General features: G+C 42.1%; 1 protein-coding gene across 2 annotated transcripts in view; it reads left to right on the top strand.

The window, feature by feature from the left end:
- Positions 1-26,454, top strand: part of Slc4a4 (solute carrier family 4 member 4) — a 434,785-nt gene that overhangs the window by 73,820 nt on the left and 334,511 nt on the right. Inside the window, exon 1 of one of the 2 annotated variants that reach the window (XM_090343452.1) lies at positions 11,743-12,064. The exons of the other annotated variant lie outside the window; for it this stretch is intronic. The gene's annotated coding sequence lies outside the window, so the exon portion shown is untranslated. Of the gene's footprint in view, positions 1-11,742; positions 12,065-26,454 lie in introns of those variants that run through there. 2 annotated transcript variants of the gene reach the window in all.

Genomic DNA, 26,454 nt, shown 5'->3' with positions numbered 1-26,454 from the left:
CATCGAGTGAGGGCCCCTAACTGAGGCCCTGAACGCTGTCCAGCAATCATCTGCCTTTGTTCTATTTGCTTCTTTTATTTTTCTCTTTCCAGTTATTTTAGCTCCTTCCTTGGAATAGGGTGCCAGACCATGGGTTTGAACACATTAATAAACCTATGAAGAGATGTGAGTGCCAAACAGCGACCGAGGGCTGAGTGCCAGTGGCTCACACCTATAATCCTAGCTACTCAGAGGGCTGAGATCTGAGGATCACAGTTCCATGTCAGCCAGGCTGGGAAGTGTGTGTGATTCTTATCTCCAATTAACCACCAGAAACAAACTGGAAGTGGCTCTACAAGTGGTAGAGCACTAGCCTTGAGTGAAAAAGCTCAGGAACAGTGCCCAGGCCCTGAGTTCAGGCCTCAAAACTGACCAAAAAAAAAATGATTGAGAGTTGGTTACTTTTTCTGGCTCAAAGTAAAACACTCAGATTGAAGCTGGCAAGATACTTACTCATCTCCTTCTTTTGGTTTCAACTTATGATTATATATTCTAACATGGATATGATTGAACTTTTGCTTTCAGTATTGGAGTTTGAACTTAGCACCTCAAACTTGCTAGGTAGGGGCTTTATTAGTTGAGTCCCATATCTAAGTTCGTTTGGTTTTGAACATTCTTTCCTGTAGGGTTTTTCATTTTTTGCCCAGGGCTGACTTCAGACTGAGATCCTCTTCAATATGCCTCCTAAATATCTGGAATCATATGTGTGTACCACCACACTAAGCTGTTTTTTTTTTGAGATATGTGTGTGTGTGTGTGTGTGTGTGTGTGTGTGTGTTGTGTGGCTTTGAGTAGCAATCTTTCCAAACTTCATTTTCTGAGTAGCTGGGACTATAAGCATGAACTACGATCTCTAATCTTGTTGTAGAATTTTTTTTTTACCAAGTACATTTCTTGAGTTTCAAGCAAAAATTGCTGAATTAAAGGAGTCATATCGACATCTGTCACCAATTTTTACACAATTCTAGATGAAATGTTACTTTTTTTGGTAAGTAGAGATTAAAGTTTCAAAATCCAATTTAGGGAAAAAGATATCTAGATTCAGGCTTACCACCTAGATCTCAAAACAACAACAAAAAGCAGAACACCACAGAGATTTGACTCCCCAACCTTTTTGAACATGCAAAGCCAAAGAGCCACAATATAGTCAAATACTGTGGTGTTCATAGTACATTATTAACAGAATGCTAACCCATATATTTGACTGTACCCCATTCTGGAAGGATTGTGAATACAGAGCCCATGGGATGCCAGAAGGAAGAGCTCCTGAGGATCTCATTGAAAAAAGTCATAAGATGTAGTCATGCTAGAAAAGAAAAGAAAACAGCCTGTCTCCAGTTTCCCAAATTCTGCTTTAACCCAGCTGACTGCTCAGAAGTGCACGTGGGTATTGATATGGGTATTTCTGTCAGGTTCATTTGAAATGGGTAGAGTAGCTTTCATTTACATTTTACATGGGCTGGATTTCCCCAACAATTAGCTAACCCTGTAGATGTTCAAGTTCCCAGAGAAGGACCAACTCTAACCTTAACCTTCAAGGAAATCTGAAACTGAGTGGACTAGGTAGAATTGGAGGGAGTTCTGAAAGCCAGAGATTATTTACAACTATGAAACAAGTTATTAGCACAACCCCTGGAGCATAGGGACAGTGATAGTGTTAGTTGTTACTGTTATTATCACCATTATGGTTGGTGGTGGGGTTAACAATATTTTCTTTGCAGAAGCTATTGAGAGAGCCTATTTGATCTCTAGAAAGGGACTTCCATGGTTGTGCTGAGCTAGCAGTACAGCAATCTTCAGAGGACCAAAAAAGATGGATCCATATTTGGATTCACCTTTCTTTGCCAAGACTTACTTCATAGCACTCGTGTTTTATGGTAGGAGAGATTATCCTCACTCAGAATTAGCCTCCGTAACCACACTAATTTTCTACACAATACCATTAACCAACTGGAAATCACAAATATAAATTATACATGGAAAATAAGGCAAAATATTAGCAATGTTTTCTGAAGGAGGTTTTTTTCACTATAATTTTATCTTCTTCTACTTTATGTTTGTCTGTTTGTTTGTTTAAATCAGTTATGGGGCTTGAACTCATGGCCTGGGCACTGTCCCTGAGTTATTTGTTCAAGGTTACCACTCTACCACTTGAGTTACAGCTTCACTTCTGGTTTTTGAGTGGTTAATTGGAGTTAAGAGAGTCATAGGGACTTTCCTGCCTAGGTTGTCTTTGAACCTCAGATCTTAGCCTCCTGAGTATCTAGGATTACAGGCATGAGACACTGATGCCTGGCTATTTTATGTATTTTTAAACAAAATATGCTCTAATAATGAAAAAAATCATTTTTAATTTTTATTTATTTTTTCATATATTTTTATTGTAATTAATAGAAGGGTTACATTATATTCACCAGATAGAAGGTGCATTACTTCACATGCATTGATACCCTTTCTCATGTCTTGGTCCCCATTACCCTCCCCCCACCCTCACCCCTCATCTTGTTTTCCCCCCTTCCCTATCCTATTTCAAATAACCAGATACAAATATATCCAATATATCAGATAACAAAGTGAGATACTGTAACAATATGAGATAACCAAGGGACAGCAAAAGAGATGAGAGATAACATAGTACATTAAGGACAACAATCAATCATTATATGGCTTTTGTTTCTATATCCTAGAGGTCCTTTCATTTAGCGTCATTCTATATGGCCTTATGTATCTAAGTTTTGCTCTATTGCAAATCTCTGCTAGGAGAGCCCAAGGTTTCTACTGATTATGACAAATGAGGGAAGCCATTGAGCCTAAGTTCCTTTCAGTCTGGCATACTTCACTTAATGTGATTTTTTTCTAAGTCTTTCCATTTCCTTACAAATGGGGTGATGTCATTCTTTCTGACGGCAGCATAGAATTCCATTGTGTATAAATACCACATCTTGTTGATCCACTCATCAACTGAGGGACATCTGGGTTGGTTCCATATCTTTGCTATGGTAAATAGTGCTGCAATGAACATCGTTGTGCTAGTGGCTTTAGTAATTCCTTGTTTCTGGACAATTGGGTAAATGCCAAGTAGTGGAATTGTGGGGTCATAGGGGAGCTCTATGTTTAGTCTTTTGAGGAACTACCACACTGCTTTCCATAGTGGTTGAACGAGTTTGCACTCCCACCAACAGTGTAGTAGTGATCCCTCCTGGCCACATCCCCTCCAGCATCTGTTGTTATTAGTTTTTTTGATCCTGGCCATTCTAACTGGAGTGAGGTGGAATCTTTGAGTTGTTTTGATTTGCATTTCTTTTATGGCCAGAGATGTTGAGCATTTCTTCATGTGTCTATAGGCCATTTTTGTTTCTTCTTCAGAGAAGACTCACTTTAAGTCTTTGGCCCATCTTTTAATGGGGTGGTTGTTTCTTTGGAGATTAGTTTTGGAGTGCTTTCAATTTTTTGAGTTGTTGATATATTTTAGATATGAGGCCTTTGTCTGTTGTATGGTTAATGAAGATCTTCTCCCACTCTGTAGGCTTCCTAATTAATTTACTAGCTATGTCCTTTGCCATACTGAAGCTCTGCAGTTTAATGCAGTCCCACTTATCCAGCCTTTCTCAGATTTGTTGTGTTTCTTGGTCCTTATTGAGAAAGTTTTGACCTGTGCCAAGGAGGCCTAGTGTGTCTCCTATTCCTTCTTGTAAAGTTTTCAGTGTGTCGGCTTTTACCTCCAGTTCTTTCATCCATTTGGAGTTAATCCTAGTGCAGGGTGATAAAGAAGGATCCAACTTTATTTTTTTGCAGGTGCTTAACCAGTTCTGCCAACACTGCTTGTTGAAAAGGCTATCTTTCTTCCATTCTATTTTTTTGGCTCCCTTGTCAAAGATTAGGTGGCCATAGGTCTGTGGGTTAATATCTGGGTCCTCTGTTCTATTCCATTGGTCTTCAGGCCTGTTCTTGTGCCAGTACCAAGCTGTTTTGATTATTATAGCTTTGTAATAGAGTCTAAAGTTTGGTATTGAAATTCCTCCTGTGCTGTTCTTTCTGCTAAGAAGTATTTTTGCTATACGGGGTCTTTTATTATTCCATATGAAATTTTGGATTGCCTCTTCTATTTCTTTACAGAATGACATTGGGATATTGATGGGTATTGCGTTGAATTTGTAGCTAGCCCTTGTCAAAATTGTCATTTTCACAATGTTGATTCTTCCAATCCAGGAGCATGGACTGTTTTTCCATTTCCTCAGTTCTGCTTTAATTTCCTTTTCTCAGGGCTCTAATAATGAAAAAAAAACAATCATTTTTAATTTTTGAAAATGAAATCAGTCTAATAAGAATGCAGCAAGATATTTGGTAAAATGTTATTTAAAAATATGTGGTGTTTTGAGGCCAGGAGCGTGGCCTAGAGGTAGAGTGCTTACCTAGCACTTGTGAACCCCTGGGCTTGGTTCCTCGGTACCATATACACAGATAAAGGTGGAAGTGGTGCTGTGGCTCAAGTGGTAGAGTGGTAACCTTGAGCTGAAGAGCTCAGGGACAGTGCTCAGGCCCAGAGTTCAAGTCCCATGACCGACTGACAACAACAAAAACAGTTCTGGAGCTCTGGTGGCTCATGCCGATCATTCTAGCTACTCAGGAAGCTGAGATCTGAGCATTGTGATTCAATGTCCACGAGAGTTTTTTTCTCTAATTAACCACCAGAAAAGTGGAAGTGGTGCTACCTTCAGGCCCAGAGTTCCAGTCCCATGACCAACCAATAAATAAATAAATAAAGTAAAATGTAGTGTTTTAAAAATTTGTGCAAGAATTTAACAGTATCATTCTTTTTCTTTGGAACACATGGAAAATGTTTTATTTAAGTACAATATCCAATGTATATCCTTTTAATCTAAGGATAGTAAAGAAGAAACACCAAATGTTGTACTCTGAGAAGAGATTAATAAGACAACAAAGTAAAGAGAGAATGTAGTTTTATCATTTAAACTGTGGGGCTGGGAGTGTGGCTTTAGTGGTCGAGTATTTGCCTAGCACAGCAGTACCCTTCTAAAACCTTTTTGTCTTCAAATTGATTTGTGTGTGTGTGTGTGTGTGTGCGTGCGTGTGTGTGTGTGTGTGTGTGTGTGTGTGTGTGTGTGTATGCGTGCCAGTGGTGGGATATGAACTCTGGGTTTTGTGTTCATTTGTCTTTTTTTTTTTCATTCAAGTCTGCTGTTCTTCCATTTGCGTAACAATGACTTTTTAAAAAAATTGTTTTTGCCAGTCCTGGGGCTTGAACTCAGGGCCTAAGCACTGTCCTTGGGCTTTCTCAAGGTTAGAGCTCTACCACTTGAGCCACAGCACCTTTTCTACCTTTTTTTTTTTTTTTTTTTTTTTTAATGTATATGGTACTGAGGAATGGAACCCAGGTCTTCATGCATGCTAGGCAAGCACACTACCAAGAGGCCAAAGTCCCAGCCCTTATTTATTTATTTATTTATTTATTTAAATGGGTAATTAGATGTAAGAGTCTTGTGGACTCTTCTGCCTACATTAGCTTTGAACTGCGATCCTCTGATTTCAATTTCCTGAGTAGCTAGGATGACAGGTAAAAGTCACCAGAGCTGGGCAGGAGACAGCTTCATCTCTCCACATTCTCTTACCTAAGTGCTCCACACACCGGGCCTGTTGCTAGTGTCCTTGTAACTATATAGTTTGTAAGGACACTCTTATGACTATTTTGGCATTCTCTTTCAATTATGTATTTATTCTTCTGGGATAGCTTTAAGCATGAAAGTGAGCTTCTGATGACTTAAATTTGCTGCTGTGAGGATTTTAACTCCAGCCTTGGCTCATTTACTTAGAGCTGACGTTCTTTCCACTTAAGCCATGTTGCGAATTTTGCTTTGTGGTCATTATTTTGGAGAGTGAGTCTATTAGCCTTTTAAAAATCTGGTCTGGTGATTCTTAGTCCCCCAGCACTCAGCCTCTTGGGGAGCTAGGATCACAGGTGGGAGCCATTGACTTCAAATTTAAATGTAACCTAGGAAAAAGCAGCCTGTGCTCATGGCTAACTTTTCCAAAAAGGTACAAACAGTTCCGTGCAACATCTTCGTCCCTGTATTTGTTCCCAGATCATCTGGTTTCCCTTCCTGCAGGCAAACGTTGTTTTTGTTTCCTTGTATTTCCTTCATAGGATAGTTTGTGCATATGCAAATAAATCTACAAATGCTGTCTAAAAGTTATCATGTGAGAAGAATAGTATCCCGAAGAGTTGGTATTGCCTGAAATCAGTCTTGGAAAACATAGAAGCTTCTTAAGTAAATGCCTTTCTCTTTTTTTGTCTTTTGATGACATTGGGCTCTGAGCTGAAGGCCTCATGCTTACTAGGCATGTGCCCTCTACCCTTAAGTCACACAATGATGCTTTTTGCTAGGGTATGCTCTTTTTGATGAAGGCTGGTCTCTGGTTGTGATCATCTTTCTACTTTTGTATCATTTTACCTGAAGTAAATTGAGATCTTCTTAATCTCTGCCTTCCCAGTAGCCGGAATTACAAGCACACACCATAAGGGCCACATCCAGCATAAGTGTCTCTATAAGTGTCTTTTTTTGCCAATCCTGGGGCTTGAACTCAGGGCCTCAGCACTGTCCTTGGGCTTTCTCAGGGGTAGAGCCTTACTACTTGAGCCACAGCACCACTTCTGGATTTTTCTATGTATGTGGTACTGAAGAATTGAACCGGGTCTTTGTGCATGCTAGGTAAGTATTCTGCCACTAGGCCAAACTCCTGGCCCCAAGTGTCTCTATTTTTAATGTCCCAAACATTCAACAGTTAATATAATTAATCATTTTTAAAAGTAATTAGATCCTTTATGTGTAAAGCACTGTCCTGTCAAGTTGCCCTGAAACATTTCCATATTTCTGTATCTAGTCATGAAGGTCTGTGTGCAATATCATTTTAGAGACTATTTTGCTAGCATCCACTTTGTCCTATCCAGTTTATCAAGTCATTGGGTTTTGTTTCATCTAGGATAAGGGAGAGCCCATAACTTTTTTCTTAACTAATGAAGAAAGGCTGCCATTGTTACAGAGGGACAAAAGCACTAATCTTGAGTGGGACTTGGGAAGTGGAGTATCAGATCATCATATTTCTAGCACTCACCATGGCACAGCATCCAGCATTCCAAGAGAATGCAACTTTTCCTATCCATTTATTTCCTCGCTTGTCAGCTTCACAAAGCAGACACTTGGCTTGTTCTAGGCACTGATCCTCTTGAAGAACTCTTGATACAAAGTAAGTAAGGCATTTAACAAATATTTATTGATTGTGTGGATATCCTAATCATGTTCTGTATTCTGTGGGGGAAACTCAGCTGTCTTTCTTTAGTTAGCAGTAAGAAATTGAAAATCTATAAGGGAAACATTTCTCAGAATTTTCTTAAATAGGTGAGGAAGGAGGGTCAGTTGAGGCTTCCATCTTGCAACAGTTTCCACAGGGCTCCAGACTGGCAAGTGTAAACTTTCAGCGTGGATTGTTTGCTACTCATGAAGAGCCAGGTACTGTGGTGCCGAGGCCAGGCGTAGTCTGGTGAGCTGCCTGGTGGATGTAAATGGGTAGGGTCCAGGTTGATCTGGTGGTGGTGGGTCAGTGGCACGAATCAGGAAAGCTTTCTGAAACTGAAACAGCTGGGGCCACATGACTCAGTCCTCAGGGGAAAAGGAGGAGCAGTGTGCCATCTGGCTTATTCATCTCCTGAGGAGGAGGTGGGAGGCCAGTGGGATACAAAGGAACAAGCACCTGTCTGTGTCTGGGAGTGGCTGGTGTGAACACACGCACAACACACACACACACACACCCTCCCTCACAGACTCACCAGACTGTTCTGACAGAGAAGTCTGACATAACTCCCCACTCGCTTATCTAAAAGCAGACAATTGAAAAAATCAGGGTCGTAGGTTACAGTGTTTTAGTGAGGTTGTTTGATGTCCACATTTCCCCCCTCCACACAGAGAGGCCACTGTCCCCCTGCTATTCTACCCCAAGGCAGAATTCTTGTAGGAGGACAGAGCAGCCTAAGGGCACTAAGCAGAGCATTCAATGACAAATGTGTCAATAACATTTCTGAAAGATTGACGTGTTTCTCTACCCTTATATTGTTTGAATCTTATTGGAGAAAATGATTCTGGTACAAACTAGTGAATTTGTGAATAATTTAAGCCCTTGGTTTTACTTCTAAGGGGGACCAGAGGTCCACCATGGTTAACAATCTTGTTTTTCTTGACACAGATGAGGTTCCTGGCTTTAGAAGGCAGAGTCTCTTCTCATATTTGAAGCTAGGCCTCTGTTGTAAAAATGACAGTTGGATATGGTGGAGGCCTTAGTCGTTAAAACTGTGAAATAACTTATGACCTATGTTTAACCAAATACAATGATTTTTCCCAGCTCAGGCCATCCTGACAGCTTGCAAACTGTTCACCTTCCTTCTCGTCTCATAAAATTGGCAAAAAGCTATCTTTAAACCTGGGGTTTGTAGAAGGGAATGTAGCCAATAAATCTAGGTAAGTTGAATTGAGTCAGAAATTTGTCAGCCTGAAAAGGAACTTTCCCGAGTAAAAGGAAAATAAGGCATTCATTTACCTGTATGTCTTTCTTTTTACCTATCAATCTGTCAATCAATATTTTTTAGTTCCATCAATCTAAGTTTTCAAAATGAATTGACCAAATGCATAAAGTGGCAACTTTAATAATCATTCCTTTGCAAAATAATATAAGAGCAAAACAAAATACAAGTCAAAACAAGTATGTCACAAAGAAAGCCTCTTTTTTTTTTGGTCGGTTGCAGGGCTTAGACTCTGTTCTGGGCGCTGTCCCTGAGCTCTTCAGTTCAAGGCTACTGCCCTACCCCCTTGAACCACAGCACTACTTCTGGTTTTCTGGTGCTTAAGACCTGTACCCGACTTACACATGCATATTCAAGAGGAGAAATGCCTGGGCTCCCTATGTTCTAAAATGTTCATCTGTATTGTTCAGATGAATCTTCAAGAGCCTGCATTCCTTGCTGCCACTAGATGGCGCTTATCATTGAAACAAAGGTTCATCCACACTGTTTTCCTTAGGAAATGGGAGAGAAACTTGATTGATAAGCTAAATAATGGGTAGGTGCCCAGGAGATCATTAAGCACAGAGAGTTATTGGCTAAAAGCAAATTAGCTATTATCAATAAAGATTACTAGTACTGTTTGTCTAATTCCATCATTTTCTGTTCATTCTTTTTGCCACTTACCTGTGGGAACAAAAATAGAACAAATAACTCTTTCTTTGGGGCTTATGAGAATCAAGGGTCGGTAAGTCTTTGGATAGGTAAAAATAAAATTCTCAGGATTCATTGTTCTCACCCGGAAAAGAACCAGCAAAGGTGACCACATGCAGTGTTAACAAGGAAAAGTTAATCAATTACTTTTCAAAGGGAAAACTCATATCTCAATTACTGGACACTAATCAATAGGAAAGAGAATGGAACATGCTCTTTTAATTGTGGGATAGCAAACAGTAAGTACTGAGGATGATGGATGGTAGAGATTGCTGGCTAGTTGCCAAAGGCAACTCTTTTTTTCACATTAATTTAAAACATGGACCAAACTCCACACCACAGTAATCTCATTTTCTTCCAGCCTTCCTCCCGGGTTATCAACTTTATGCCTATTCAGATTAAAATCTTGACCATCTCAATGATAAAAAGTCTCTAAGGACTGAATATTTAGTTTTAGCTATAGACATTTTGACATATTTTTGTATCAGAATCCACGGAAAATCTGTTCTTGGACTTCTCTTTTTCTCAAGCATTCACCAAGGCTGACTATTCAAGGCTGGTTCACTATGATAATGAGAAATTGCCAGCTCTGTTGAAATACATAATCCACAGCATGAAAAAGTGCTGATCAGTAGCAGAAACTTCCTAATTCAAAAGTGGCTTCTCTTTCTTTGCCTGTGAGCTGCCTGTGAGGCCATGGATTCTTGCTAACTGTGTGTCCAGGGAATGACAGTTCATTTAAATATTACTCTGGAAACAAAATATACTTATTTAGGGAAAGCTCTCAGCGTTTGCTTTATCTTTGCTTTTGAATTTTCCATAATACCATGGGCAGGTGATGTGGAATCCGTGAACATGTATGTGCGAGCCAAAAGTGACAGCTAATGTTTGAAAGTCATTAGAATGTTTAGATTTCAAACTGCCCATTTGGGGTGGTTCTTAGTGCCTTCTGAGCATTGATTAAGTATTTTATACATACAAGCCTTTTGAGGGAAAAAAAAAAGTGTTCTATATTTGTGTTCTCAAGGTAAGGTGAGTACCATGAGTCCCCCCGCCCAGGGTTAAATACTAAAAAAACAAACAAACAAAAAAACTGTCTTCAGATTCCTTCCCTTGCCCCTTCAAAACTCCCTCTCAATGGAACTAATAGAACAACAGCTGTGCGTTGCAGAAAGTTTCAGAATTGGAAGCATCTGAGTCAGTGTAAGAACTCTCTTAGGCTCTGTGTGTTTTGCTGGCTAACATTGCGAATACAGTTTTCATCAGTGACTTTCACAGAGGTACTTATTGAATATGCCTCAGTCGGAAATGCATACAAAAAAACACTTGCATCTTCTTCCACTGTGTGTGGCTGAAATTCATTCAGTGGCGACTCTGGCCCTTTTCAGAATTAGATTGTGTCTGTGCTGACAGGCTGCTCATATCTTAATGGCTTACTTAACTGATTTGTAAGAGTGCTGGGTCATTGATGCATTATTATTTGTTTGGCAAAGTGTACTTAAATCTAATTAGTCTTATGTACAGAGTAAATACCGATGATCGCTCCGCACTTTGGAGAGATTCCCCTTGCCTGGCGACCCCGCCGCCCCGCCCCAGCTCCAGAGGAAGGCCAGAGCTACAGGCTCCCCAAAGAAAAGGCAAGGTAGACGGAGCACCGCGCTCTCCCCATCCTTCACCCTGTGCTCGCGGGGGGCACGGACTTCACAGCCTCTGCCCACACCCCTCAACTTCACCAAGTAGCGTCGGGAACCCTCCGGGGCTGGGAAGCCCAGGCGAACTCCAGGCTCTTCCCGGGCCGGGAACTCGCGGGAGGGAAGCGCGGGGCGGGCCGGGCTGCGGCCGCGGGGCCAGGTGGAGGGGCCGGCGCGGGGCGGGCGCGGAGCCCGAGCCCCGGGGCGGAGGCGGCGCGGCCCGAGGCCCCTCCCCGCCGCGGCGGATGCCCCGGCTGACGCCGCGCGGCGGCGGGGAGCGGTGGGGGCCGGCGGGCCGGGCGCGAGCGAGCGAGGGCAGGGCAGGGGGCCGGCCGAGGCCACTCGCCGCTTTAAATATGGATCGCGGGCTGGCGCTGGTGGCACAGCGTCGGCCGCCGCCGCCTTTCCGGATCTCTCGTGTCCCGGCCGGCTGCCGAGGGGCGCCCGGACGGCTGGGCGGCTGCAGTGCGAGTTCCCCGCAGTAGCCTCGGAGGTTTTCCTCCCCTCCCCGAAGTATGCGGGAGCCCCGGCGGGCCGAGTAGAGCAAGCCCCCAGCGCGCCGACCCTCCCGCGGCGCGTCCCCCCGCGCCCGCACCCCTTCTCTCCGCCTCGCTCGCGGGCCGCTCGGGCTCCGGGTGTGCTGGCTCGGAAGACCCTCCCGCCCCGGCGCCCGCGCCCCCCGCACCCCCCGCGCCCGCTCTCTCGCGCGCCGACCTCCCCACCCCCGGCCCCCGCCCGCAGCGCGCGCCCACCCCGCCGGCAAACTTGGGACGACTTGGGAGCCGGCGACTCGCGCCCCGCTCACTCCGCGCCCCGCGCCACCAACTTCTCTCCGCTCCGCGCCGCCGCGCTCCGGGCCTCGGCCTCCGGGGACCCTCCGCCCGCCTCCGGGGACCCCCGCCTCCAAGCCGGGCGACGCGCGGGGCAGCGCTCGGGTGGCGGCGGCGGTGGTGGCCGCGGTGGCAGCGAAAGCAGCGGCGGCGGCGGCAGTGGCCGCTGCAGCCCCACACTCGACCGCCAAGCTGGAGGAGCGACGGAAGCCGGACCCCAGGAGGTGAGCGCCCGGCCCGGGCGGGGACCCCCCTCTGTCCCGGCCCCAAGGGGGGGGGGCGGGAGAGGCGAGGTCCCTTGCGGGCTGGGCTTCCCCTGCCCTGGGCGGCCCGCGACGTGTGCAGGCTGCTTCCGCGGTAAAGTACTTCCCCCTATCCCCTTGACATGAAGAGAACGAGTTGGGGTTTTTTTGGGGGGGAGTCCCATGTCCCCCTCAATTGCATAGTTCCCGGTGCGTAACTCGGTGCTGGGGTCGGAGCCGGGGCCCGCGGCGCCCTGGGCACGGGGACACGTGGGAGCTTGGGTGGTCCCCGAGAGGCGGGCACCTGCTCAGGGGTGGGGGGGTCCCCGCAGCCGGCCTGGGTACGCGGCGGGGGGTGGGGACTCGAGGCTACCGAGGCCCGCTCCAGGACCCAGCCTTCACATCCCTGCCTGGCACGCCGAGGCGGGGTGAGTCAGGCAGATTCTCTGCAAGTGGCACGCACGCGCGCGCGTGCACACACACACACTTACACACACACACACACACACACACACACACACACATGCGCGCGCGCGCGCGGGGCAGCTGCAAGGGGGGGGACGGAGGTTAAAGTGGGGTTGCTTTTGTCCAGCGACCAAGCAGAGCTCTTCCTCAGGTCCTAGGCAGCGGGCTCGTGTTGGCAAAGACAGGTGATTTCCGTCTTTGTAAGTTGATTTCGCTCCGCCTTGTGCCGGTGTGTTCCTCACACTCGGTGGAGAAGGGCAGGGGTGAGGATCCACACCCGAGAACGGGCGCAGGCTCCACCGGGGAGAAAGTTCTCCCAGAACAGAACCGGGAGGGAGAAACCAACGACAGCACAGCTGAACTTGGGAAAGTGGGAGAGGGAAGCAGCTCTGCTTTGTAGAGTGTGTGTGTTTGCATAATTTTTTTAAATTTAGCTCTTCGTAACACTTGTGTCTTTTTCTACCCCATAATCCTTCCCAAGGCCCTACCTTGTCACTGTGATTTCCTGCAGCAAGCCCTGCCCAGGCTTGACACGGAAGAGCAGCGACCCTTCCCACTTCTCTCATTCCACTTTTCCTGCAGGACAAAGTTGCTTCTAATGAAAATCCCGGACGCTTTGCTGAGACACTCTGCATTTCCCTGAATTTCATATGTACATCCCACACACGCAGACGTCCCATTTGTGCCTAGGGCTTAGAGTTGGAATAATACCGATTTATGAGTATACATTGCTCATTGACTTTTTTTTTCTGGTTTGCCTAGGTTGTTCTTTGCAGTGTTCAGATGCTTCTTGCAGCCAGTGCAGCAAATGTCGTATCTTTTGAATATGTTAAGAAGAACACCTCCCCTTGAGTCTATCATATTAGCATTTAAATACTTTGCTTGGTGGAGATTGTACTTAGATTGGGGTTAATAGTGTAACTTCATTCAAAGGAAGTGTGCCTATGTATATTTCTGTAGTTTTCATAATAGGACAAAAAACCCTTTTACTTTCATTTTAAAGTTAAAAGTAGATAGGATTCTGGTCTCTGTGCTAAATAATCTTGATATTGAATTGTTTTAGCTTGGTCCCTGAGAGTTTAGGTGCTATGACATTAACACCCCTTCCCCACTCAAAGAGGAAAGTAGTGTTTTGTGTACTCTACAAGCACTTGTCCTCTGTAGAAGTGAGGCTGGGAAGGTAAGCTGGGATGGCTTGATAGCTTTAAGCATGTTTGAGAACACCTCAACATCTTGTATTTCGGTATTTTTCACATGGAAATTTGTTGGTATCATTGGCTGTTTTGGGGGTTATTTCTGGAGACTTAAGGTTTACTTTCTTTTTTTTTTTTTTTGCCAGCCCTAGGGCTTGAACTCATGGCCTAGGCACTCACTGCCTTTGAGCTGCTTTTGCTCAAGGCTAGCACTCTACCACTTGAGCCACAGCACCACTTCTGGCTTTTTCTGTTTATATGGTACTACCACGAAGCCACATTTCCAGCTCTAGGTTTACTGTTTATAGGGATGTATTTCTTTTATTTGTCAACACAAATGTTTCAGTGCTAGTGTCATCATTTCATTCTTTTAAATTACATTTTGGATTTACAGAAATATTGTGTGAATCCAGGCAACTGTAGTTAGAGGAAAAATGTATTTGGAATCAGTCAGCATTTGGGACAACTGCCAGTAAACTCTGGTGGTAATCTCATTTTTCACTAAGCTCTGGCAAGTACAATTTTGAGGTTCTAATCTCTTGTTCTGATAACAAGCAAGATAGTCTGGCCCCAACTCATATCTTAAAGGAAAACAACACTTTAGCAAAGGAAATCCATGTTACCTGGTGAATCAAGGAGATCATCTGGTTTCTCTGCTTCTCTCTGAGGGCATTGCTGTCCACGAGGATATAGGATCAAGGATCTGTCTATGAGGTTCACTGTTGTTAGAGGAGCTCAGTGCTGGAGATTTGCTGCTACACAGATACATCAGTCTATGTCTTGGTATTTCTTTGTGTTCATTTTAAACCCTAGGAATAGAATCTGTGGCTGGAGGTGATAGATCATGACATTGAGAGTGGGAAGAAAAGTATGGATGAAAATCTTACACAGTTCCTAAACATCTTACTTGTGACTGCTAAGTATAAGGAGTCAGGGTGTGTCATTGGTGGGACCAAAGGAAGCTTCAAGCATTCTTGGTTTTTATTCTTTCATTGTCATGCCTTGCTTCTGAATCAAGTTCTGTATGATAAAAGATGGTAGTAGGAATAGTAATAATAAAGCCATCTGTGCTAGTTTGAAAATGGGACAAAAAAATCATCCTTTCCCGGGAATCAGTTATTGAGAAGATTAGGAATGTAAAGTATTGAGGACTTTTTTTTTCTTCTTTCCCTTTCTTTTTTCTTTGGGTTTTCCTCCTCCTCCTCCTCTTTCTCCTCCTCTTCCTCCTCCTCTTTCTCCTCCTCTTCCTCCTCCTCTTCCTCCTCCTCTTCTCCTTCCTCTTCCTTCTCCTTCTCCCCCTTCTTCTCTTCTTCCTCCTGTGCTGGTACCAGGTTTTGAATTCAGGGCATGGACACTGTCCCTTAGTCTTTTTGCTCATGTCTTATGCTCTACCTTCATTTCTGTTTTTTTTTTTTTTTTGGTGGTTAATTGGAGATAAGAGTCTCATGGACTTTCCTGCCTGGGCTGGCTTTGAACCTCGATCTCAGGTTTCACCCTTCTGAATAGGTAGGATTATAGACGTGAACCACTGGCACTCCATTTCCTTTGCTTTTCTTGAACTTAGTGGAAAGGTGGTGGTGGAGCTGGGGATGTACTGCCATCTTTTGAGTATTGACAGGTGCTCACCAAATAACTGCCATCACCAGGGTGAGTGCTAGTTGAATCACAGCAGAAGACACAGAAGAGGACAGTGTATCCTGCTTCCAATAGCCATAGTGGTGATTCCGACCAGCACCAGCTTGCTTTAACATTATTTCACATCTATAGCGACAGACTTTCAGTTTGTCTGTTCCGTTGTTTTTCCCTCCTGTCTTGAGAATTTACTTTCATGTTTGTATAGACCTGGGACAGAACTACATTCTATGGAGTTAGAATGTTAAAATTAACAGCAATTGGTATTTTGGGGTTTCAGTTCTTAACTTTGTGGATAAATATGAGGCAAAAAAGATCTCAGTGTAACTTGAATTCTTTTTTTTTTCTTTCGATTGTATTTTATTGTCAGAGCTGTTTAGAGGAGTTATAGTTACATTCATCAGGTAGTGGGTACATTACTTCTTGTACATTGATACTCCTAAAAAAATCCAGTTGCTTTTTTTCATATATTTTTATTGTAATTAATACAAGGGTTCCATGATATTTGCCAGATATAAGGTGCATTAATTCACATACATTGATACCCTTTCACATGTCTTGATCCCCATTTCTCTCCCCCCCACCCCCCCCCTCATCTTGTTTTCCCCACTTCCCTATCCAGTTTCAAATAACCAAATACAAATATATGCGATATATCAGGTAACAAAGTGAGATACTGTAACAATATGAGATAACCAAAGGACACCAAAAGAGATGAGAGATAACATAGTACATTAAGGACAACAATCATTCATTATATGGCTTTTGTTTCTATAGTAACTTGAATTCTTATACTAGAAGTTTTATCGAAAGCTTTTAGATATTCTTTTAGAGGTTTTAAAGACAAAAAATGAGTAAAATACATATTGGGAAAGGAATGTATTGTGTTTAAAATCAATATATTTGTGGGACACACCTATTAACCAGACAGCTATTGTAGGAACAGAGATAGAAAGACCACTGTTGGAGGCTAACCTAGGGAAATGGCACCTTCCCCCCAAAATAAACAACACAAAGCAAAAAAAAACACAACCCCCACTCCCAAACAAATTAATGAGACTTTATCTGGAAATAAGCAAGCAAACGATCCCCCCAACAATAGTAAATAAAATAAGCTGGGCATGTATTTGCACATCAGGCTAATTAGAAGGGATAGGTAGGAGACTGAAGTCCCAGAGGTTGCTTTGGGAAGAAGTACATAACCTCCTTTGAAAAATACTGAAAGCAAAGCAGGACTGGGAGTGTGGCTCAGTGAAACAGCATCTGCTGAGCAAGCACAAGGCCCTGAGTTCCAATCCCTCTATTGCCCTCCACCAACCCATGACGAAATAATAACCAGAAATTGTTGTTTGATGAAAAGTTGGTCAAAAGGCCTTCAATAAAATGTTGGCAGTTAAAAAATTTCTTAGCTGGGATCAGTGGTTCAGGCCTGTAATCCTAGCTACTCAGGAGGTTGAGATCTGAGGATTGAAGTTCAAAGCCAGCCCAAGCACTAATGACTGTTAAGACTCTTACCTCCAATTAATCACTAGAAAATGGGAAGTGGGGCTTTGGCTCCAGGGGTAGGGCAGTAGCCTGGAGCTGAAGAACTCAGAGACAGAGCCCAAGCCCAGAGCCCAGGCCCAGAGTTCAAGCCGTCCCCCCCCCCAAAAAAAATAAATTCTTGTGACTACACCCACTGATTCTTTTATACCATTAGGCCATTTATTTATACAAGGAGATAAATAAGCCGAGGGACTCAAGCTTTTACATTAATTCTGGCACTGTCCAGGAGAGCTAGTGTTCACTGATAGGATCTAGGAACACCTTCATCTGTTTGGCATGTTCTCTAGGGAAAAAGCCCCAGAGCAGACAAGATTAAGGGCAACAAAGGACATATATTAAGACAGATTCCCCTCAGAGACCACTTACTCTGTACATGGCACAAGTGCATACCTGTGCAAGTATATGTGTGCATGCTGGACCTGAGGCTTGAACTCCATGCCTGGCCATGGTCCCTGAGCATCTTTTGCTCAAGGCAAGGACTCTACTTGAGTTACAGCTCAACTTCCAACATTTTGGTAGTGTATTGGAGATAAGATCTCCTGAACTTTTTCTATCCAGGCTAACTTTAAACCTCAATCCTCAGATTTCATTTCCCCAGTAGCTGGCATTACAGGTGTGAGCCACTGGCGCCCCATTTACACTTACTCTTAAGATGTATGAATTCTGTTGGGATTGTATAGTTTCTAATCCATGACAAAAGTCAAATATAGAAATAGGCCGATATTGGCAGATGGCAACTTTGAAAATGCCGAGGACAGCTTGGAAGTAAGGCAGAGGTAGCAAAGCATTGCAAATAGAACACATGCTCAGTGGTTGAGCACTATTTGGGTAGAGAAGTGGATAGCATCCCTTTATCACACCATCCTCTCTCTTTCCCTCTCTTTCCTTCCTATTAAAACAGAAAATAACACATGCCACTAAATCCTCATTAAACAGCTCAGTGAGTTACCTGAGGGAATACATCCAGGTAAGCACAGCAGGTTGTAAACCATTTTCAGTACCAGAGATGTCTTCTCCCCTCCCCTGCAAGTCGAGACTTCCCCGAAGGCAATGCCTGACTTTGAGACTAGTTATTTTGAACTATTATGGAACTTTCTGACAGTGAATCCCATGTTATGCTCGTTGGGTCTGTCTTCCTTTATGAGATCATTCTTACCTGTGTGAAGCAATAGTTCATTCTCATTGCTCTACAGTGTTCCACTTCGTGAGAATGGGATAATATGTTTAATTCATTTCATTCTCAATGGACACTTGGGTTGTTTCCAGTTTTGGGCTATTAGGAACTATGTTGTTATGAACACACACACATCATACATACATACATACATACATACATACATACATACATACATACATATTACATACATACCAGTAATGTCATTTGTTTGAGTTGAGAGTTGAATTGTTGGGTCAGTTAAATTGTTGGGATTTATACCAAAAATTGGTATACATTTGTATTCCTACCACTATTATTTGAAGGATTCATCTTCTCCATAGCCTTACACATGATTGGTACTGTTTTTCTCATTTTTTTCCCTATCCCATGGATTCATGCATAGTTATACCACATTGTAGTTTTAACTTACACTCTTTGTGAAGTAATTGTTCAAGTCTTTCCCCTCCCCCCATAGCTTATGTCCAATGTATTATTTCAATTAAAGGAAATTTTAGTATCTGGGGAGTTAACCTGTCTTATTGGATTAGAAAATTCAGCTAAGGGCTGGGAGTTTGGCCTAGTGGTAGAGTGCTTGCCTAGCATGCATGAAGACCTGGGTTTGATTCCTCGGTACCACATACATAGAAAAAAGCCAGAAGTGGTGCTGTGGCTAAAGTAGTAGAGCTCTATCCTTGAGAAAACCGAAGGACAGTGCTCAGGCCCTGAACCTAAGCCCAGGACTAACAGAAAAGAAAAGAAAAGAAAAATGTTGGAAAATTCAGCTAAGCAGGTAAACTCATTCATGCTTCCATCTAATAAGTAAAGTAAGCAACAACTTCTAAAGTAACAACTTTAGAAACATATGAACTTCAAATATGGTCTGGATCTGTGAAAGTCTATTCCTTTAAAAAGTAAAAATTGTTGCAGGGTGCTGTTGATACATGCTTGTACCCTACTCATCAGAAAGGCTGAGATTGGGGAGATCATTTTTCTAGGCCAGTCTGAGCCGAAGAATTCATGATACTCCATCCCAGTCAAGGAAGCATGACATGGTTGCATGCAGCTGCTGTTCCAGCTATGATGGGAAGCAGAAGGAAGGAAGAGCGAGAGGGAGAGCAGGAGGAGGGCAGGTAGGCCTGCCTGATGACATAGAAGGTATATTCTTCTCCTTTATGTCACTTAATTAAAACATTAAAAGACCTTGGAAAAGTTTGTCTTAAAATTCAGATTCTCTTTTATTTTCCAGTGACCTTGAAACACGTGCATGTCAAAATAAAGACCAAATTCCTCTATGAGACAAAACTCAGCGGAAAGTGATGAACACCAAGTACGCTCCCCCTGCTTAAAGCAAATACACACATTCAAAAAACAAGTCTATAGGGTTTTGATTATCATAAAATCTCTCCACAGCTTGAGTGTTTGATTGTTGTTTGATTTGGGGGGGAGTTAAAAATCACCTATGCCTCTACTTTTTTCCATTACTAAAGTAATGGTAAAAGTTAATTCATAGATGAGTTATGAGGGACTGATGAAATGATCTTTATGAAGCCTTGTATAGGACTCTGAATGGCCGTATGTATGTGAGGTATTGGGATTGCTGTGTCGTAGCATTCCTTATTCTTGACTTGCCAGCTATGCCAGCGCTGCAAACAGTTCCTGGAATATTAATAAATGTTTGTTGACTGAATGATAGACAACACATTAAAGCATCTTTCTTAGGCTTTTAGTCTGATTTAAACTGAGTTTTACATTTTTCCCCCATAGGAATTCTTGTCTTTGTTTAGTTTAGTTAAGCAGAATGGGATCTAATTGTTACATCTCTCTGTACAAGGTATTGCAATCAATTTCCTCCTTTGTCAGACTTTCTGACCCTCTTTCCCTAAAAAAGGACTCCCCTCCCCCCAAAACTGAGTTGGGAACCATGTTTATCAAACCTTAGATTTTTAAAACAGTCTGCTAGCTATATATTTGGCATCTCCTATATAGTTAGTATTGAAGGTTTTCACTGGACCTGGTGAACTCTTGAAAGATTTCTCTCTTCATGCCATGGGTGAGCTCTCTACCCTATCCCCCCAAACCCCTCCATACTCTGAATATTTGTAGCTTTTATAATTAGAATGCTGACCAGTAAATGTTTAGACTTAAAAATTTATACTGGGCTCTCCAGTGCTCATACCTTGGAGAGCATGTTTTGTCCAGAATTAAGCTTTTAAGGATGAATGATAGCTGAAAATGGAAGCTGCTATGAAGCTTTTTCAGGTTAGTATGGTTAAGGTGTTTCTCAAGCGTATTGGTCATATCATCAGAGTACACCTTTGTAAATGTTGATATGAACCAAAAATTCTCCTGTCCTTTTCCCTATCTTCCTTCCTGGCTGGCCTTCAGCCAATCTTCCTGCCTCTGGCTCCCAAGTGCTGAAATTACAGGTGTATACCTACATGCTTGGCTAAAATCAACAGTTTTTAAAATAATATTTTATTTTATTGTAAAGGTGATTTATGGAGGGATTATGATTACATGAGTAAGGTAATGAATACATTTCTTGTTCAACAGTGTTACCCCTTCCTTTGTTTTCTCCCACTTCCCTCCTCCTCCCCCCTCTAGGTTGTAAAGTTCATTTTCAACATAGTGTCTCGTGAGCATCACTGTTGCATTGGTTCACCCTTTGATCTTTGTTTTACCATTTTGTTATTCCCATTCCATTTCCAAAATCAGATACACATATACAAAAGATACAGGGTACCAAAATAAAAACCAGTAACAAAAGGGACCAAAGTAACCAAAGGAACAAAAAGAAAGAAAAAAGAAATAACTTCATACAATACATTAAAACAAAACAAAACAACAACAAAAATTGCTCTTGTATGTATATCTTGGAGTTGATTTTAGCGTTCTTTCTTTCTCTCTCTCTGTCTTTCTCTCTCTCTCTTTCTTTCTTTCTTTTTTGCCAGTCCTTGGCCTTGAACTCAGGGCCTGAGTACTGTCCTTGGGCTTTCTCAAGGCTAGAATTCTATCACTTGAGCCACAGCACCATTTCTGGCCTTTTTTCTTTGCATGTGGTACTGAGGAATGGAACCCGGGTCTTCGTGCATGCTAGGCAAGCACTCTACCACTAGGCCAAACTCCTGGCCTTAGCATTATTTTTTATGGTCATATGTACATAGCTATTAAGTTATTGTGATCTTCTAGGACTATCCTAGTCGTATACTGATTATTAAAAATGAGGGAAACCAAAAAGCCTATGTTTCTTTGGGTTTGGCTTACTTCACTTACTATGATTTTTTTCCCCTAAGTTTTTTCATTTCCTTACAAAGGGGGGGGGGGATGTCATTCTTTCTGATGGAAGCATACACCACATTTTCTTGATCTATTCATCTACTGAGGGTCATCTGAGCTGGTTCACATCTTAGCTATGATAAATAATGCTGCAATGAACATAGCTGTGCTGATAACTTTAGTGTGGCCTTGTTTGTGATCATTTGGGTAAATGCCCAGGAGTGGGATTGCTGGGTCATAGGGGAGCTCTAAGTTTAACCTTCTGAGGAATCTCCATAATGCTTTCCAGAGTGGTTTAACCTTCCCATGAATAGTGTTTCCTTTTAGCTACATTCCTGCTAGCATCTGTTATTATTTCTTTTCTTTTCTTTCTTTCTTTCTTTCCTTGTTTTTTTTTTGGTCAGTCATAGGTCTTGAACTCTGGGCCTGGGTGCTGTCCCTAAGCTCTTCAGCTTAAGGCTAGTGCTCTAACATGTTGAACCACAGTGCCACATCCCAGTTTGATTAATTGGAGATGAGTTTCATGGACTTTTTTGCCCCACCTGGCTTTGAACTCCAGTCCTCAGATCTCAGTCTTCTGAGTAGCTGGGATTACAGACTGGAGCCGCCTGTGAAGGTGCCAGCTTATTTATTTTCTTGATAATGGCCATTGTTCCTGGGGTGAGGTGGAATCTCAATGAAGTTTTGATTTGTATTTCTTGTATGGCCAGATAAGTGGAACATTTTTCATGTGTCTATTGGTTATTCTTGTTTGCTCTCCAGAGAAGTCTTTCTAATTTTTTATCCCATTTATTAATGGAGCAGTTATTTCTTTGAGGATTTGTTATGGGGGGGGTTGAGAAATCAACAGTTCTTAACTTTTTGAAAGTTCTGATTCTCACCTCTTGGCTTGACTAAGTCAGTCTGTTTTCTTTTTCCTAAAAGTGTTTGGTGTCATATTATTTTTATCTTAAAATTGAACAGAATGAAACTTTATGTGATTTTTCTTTTGGAGAATTATATGATGTCCTTTAAATAATAGTATATAACCATTGTAAAACAGACTTGCAGAAAAAAACAGCTTGAATTTTATCTGGAAATCTGGTGAGCATTTCTTACTCAGTGATGGTTGATTTTGTTTTTCATTGTATTGAGTTATTTATTTTAGTTTTTAGAGTTGACAATCTTGGTTGGTTTGTTCTCATCATTTATATAACTTTTTTTTTGCCAGTCCTGAGGCTTGAACTCAAGGCCTGAGCATTGTCCTTGGGCTTTCTGAAGACTAGAGGTCTAGCACTTGAGCCACAATACCACTTCCAGCTTTTTTTATGTATGTGATACTGAGGAATAGAACCCCAGTCTTCGTACATGCTAGGCAAGCACTCTACCACTAGGCCAAAACTCCTATCCCCACTTATATAACTTTTCTGAGACTCTGGACTACTGAGTTTGTTACTGCAGGTCAGTCTACATTTTCTGAGTGCATTGATATTTTAGGTAGCACAGCTGATGTATGCTTGGCCCAAATGTAATGTAATCTTCTGGTATAGTAAGTAGGCAGCTTTTATTTTTTGTTAAACAATGCTATGGAAAATTGAAATAAATACAAAGTGAGCCTTACTAAACTACTATTTAAAAAATTATGTTGTTTCAGAAAACCTCCATTTTTTTTCTGGGCGATATTCCTTTAAGAAATTGGATCATTTTAAAACAAATGCATCCAAACATGTCTAGATCTTTCCGTATTAAATGACAGAAACAAAGTTCCTCTTTTTCCTTGTCTGCTCGGCACAAGGGACTTTACAGAAATTGCTGTTAAGGATTCAAGAAAGGATATCTGTTTGATGAATAGGATTATGACAGCTCTAGTGTCTAAACTGATATTAGAAGAGAAGGGGATTAGCTCTCCTAGTCTTGTGCCCCGTAGCATGTGGCAATCTAGCCTGGGTTCTTATGGGCTGTTCCTGATGCCTTTCATACAAGCCAGGTTTCTGTACCTTTCCTGGAGGAGGATCAGGAATTGGATGCTCATGCTGTTACTTGGTGTAATATGTTTGCCCTGACGAGGACTCAGGGAGACCATCAGCTAGACAGAGAGTGTCACAGGACTTTTAGTGTTGATGGCTGCTGTCTTGAAGCCCTCCTTTTGTGTGTTGCATGACCCCAGTCGCAGAGAGACATGACTGTTGAAGTGCTTTGCAAATTCCTTCAATCCTTTGACCTCTGGAGATTGTGTCCTGAGGAATGTGAGAGGAGCCCTCACATTAGTCCAGTTGGGCCTCATGGTAGGGAGTTTGTTCAAGTCCTGATTACAATCGCCTTTGGAAAATTGCTGAGCATTAACAGCTTAAGCAGAAACACATCTCACAGGTTTGCACTTTTTACAAGTCAGGCTTCTTTGCCAGGGAAAAAGAGAGAAGGAAGATAGGAAATGTCTCAAAAGATTTAGATAAATGAGATTAGATAATTTCCCTTGGAAAAAAATGCATTAAGAAATGAAACGAAAGAACACTCATCCAAAAACATCAGAAGAAAACACAGTTCAAGCATTCAGATTTTTTTTTTCCTGGCAAAACTTTAGGCAAGGAGTTCTACATTTTTTTTTTTTGCCAGTCCTGGGCTTGAGCTGAGGGCCTGAACACTGTCCTTGGACTTTCTCAAGGCTAGAGCTTTACTACTTGAGCCTCAGCACCACTTCTGGCTTTTTTCTATGTATGTGGTATGGAGGAATTGAACCCAGGTCTTCGTGCATGCTAGGCAAGCACTTTACCACTAGGCCAAATTCCCAGCCCCTAGGAGTTGTGCATTTTAAGTGATCATTTTATTGCTTATTGCTTAGTGGCCTTAGTTTCCTATGCATTCATGTTGTTTTACTCTCATGCTTCCTTGTTTTATGTGAGAGCATGCCACTTATCTTCACAATGTTCACAATATTCTGTAGTCGACAACATTTACTGGACAGAGTGATACTTAGCGTCTTAAAAAATATGGACTGGGGCCGTGTTGTGGAGTAGTGGTAGAGTTGCTTGCCTAGCATGCAAGAAGCTCTGGGTTCGATTCTTCAGTACCACATATACAGAAAAAGCCAGAAGTGGTGCTGTGGCTCAGGTGGTAGAGCATTAGGCTTGAGAAAGCCCAAGGACAATGCCCATACCCTGAGTTTAAGGCCTAGGACAAGCAAAAAATATGGACTGACCAAACAGACATGCCTACGTAGGTCACCCAGCTTTTTCTTAGGTTGGTCTGAAGATCTTACTTTAGTGTTGGGGATTGGGGCTCTGCTGTTGCGCCCTATGCATGTCCTGTGAAATTATTGAGGAAAGTTTGGAATCTAGTAACTGTGGGAATGAAACTTTTTTATTGGAGTTTGTAGCATCTTAGACATTCTTGGAAAAATGGCTTAATTTGATATGATTATACATATATAGTTATATTTGTGTGCTGATCCTAAGACTTGAACTCAGAGTCTGGGTACTGTGCCCTGAATCTCTTTATTCAAGGCTAGTGTTCTACCACTTGAGTCACAGCTCTGCTTCTAGTTTTTTTTGGTAGCATAATTGGAGAGAAGAGTCTTTTGAACTTTCCTGTGTAGCCTGGCTTGAACTGTGATCCTCAGACCTCAGCCTCCTGAGCTACTAAGACTACAGATATGAGTCAGTGGTACCTGGCTGATATGACTACTGTTTGCCTAATCTCTGTGCTCGACATACTTTTCCTAGTCTTTATTTGAGATTAAAAAATGAATTGTTAGTACTTTTTTGTAAAAAGATATTAAAAAAATTTTAAAATAGCTACACTTATAAAAAGTTGTAAAAATATAGTACACAGTTTTTAAAAGACCCCTTATCTAGCTCTCCATAATTAACCCTACTTTTAAGATTCTTAAAAGGAATTTTTGCTAAGAAGATATGTATGGAATTATACTTTTTTGTTCACTTTGAAGAAATGCCTATGCTTATTTATTATTTACTATTATTTATTTATTAACTAGTAAATAATATTTATTTTTTAATCATACATGTGTATAAACATCGATTATAACAAGTACAGAATAAGGCACACTCTATAGGTTGCCATTATAAGTTATGGTCTTGCAGGGCACAGTGGCTCACGCCTGTAATCCTAGCTACTCAGGAGGCTAAGATCTGAGGGTCAACGTTCAAAGCCAGCCTGGGCACAAAAGGACCTGAGACTCTTATCTTATCTCCATCTAACCTGAATAAAAAGGACCTGACACTCTTATGTCCATAAAACCTCAGGAAAACAGGAAGTGAGGCTTGGCTCAAGGGTAGGGTGTAGTTTTGAGCTGAAGAGCTTAGGGACAACGCCCAGGCCCAGTGGTAGAGTGGTAGCTTTGTAAAAAAGTGATGCTATTACACATCATTTTTTTTACATTGGTCAGTAAGACGCTTAGCTTATATGATCAAGATAACATCAGATGTTTCTGTGACACCTTTGGAGATATAATACAAATAGAACTGAGAGTAGAATGTTTTTATAGTAAAGACATTAGGGCACCATGAAAACACTGGATTTTATGCACAGATGAAAGAGTTTTGTGTTATATATCTCTGTGTGTTAAGTGTGTGTTAATTTGCCTTATAGTATATCTGTGTGCATGATACATTGAGATGTTTCAGAGCAGATGCTTTAATTCTTATAGGTATAATGATACTTACAATATTCTCTAGAATATTGATAATTATTTCGTGTGAATACAGATTTCAGTTTACTTATTATGTCTTAATGGTGTGTATGTGTGTGTATGTATGCATGCACTCATGCCAGTACCAGGGCTTGAACTCAAGGCCTCGATGTCCTCATTCATTCTTTTCTCTCATGGCTAGTATGCTGCTACTTGAGCCACATCTCCCGTTTTTCTTAATAAGGTCTTTAAATACTGCATGCTATGTTTGTTCATGTATTTAAGCCTTATATAAGATTACCAAGGATGCTGCCTTACAGATTTCGACTTGTACCTCAAGTTAGACATTTATGGAAAGTTCTGGAGAAGCTCCCTGCACATTGTGAACATAGAGGATTTTCTTTGGAGAACATACGAAGGCATGTGGCCTGGAAGGGTGATGTCTGAAGACTGACAGGAGCCTTCATGCTAGCATATGGCA

This window comes from Megascapheus bottae, chromosome 13, assembly GCF_031878675.1.
Source record: "Megascapheus bottae isolate mThoBot1 chromosome 13, mThoBot2.hap1, whole genome shotgun sequence".
NCBI classification, from domain to species: domain Eukaryota; kingdom Metazoa; phylum Chordata; class Mammalia; order Rodentia; family Geomyidae; genus Megascapheus; species Megascapheus bottae.
Note: the sequence above shows the minus strand (reverse complement) of the source record. Positions and strands in the feature narration are given on the sequence as shown.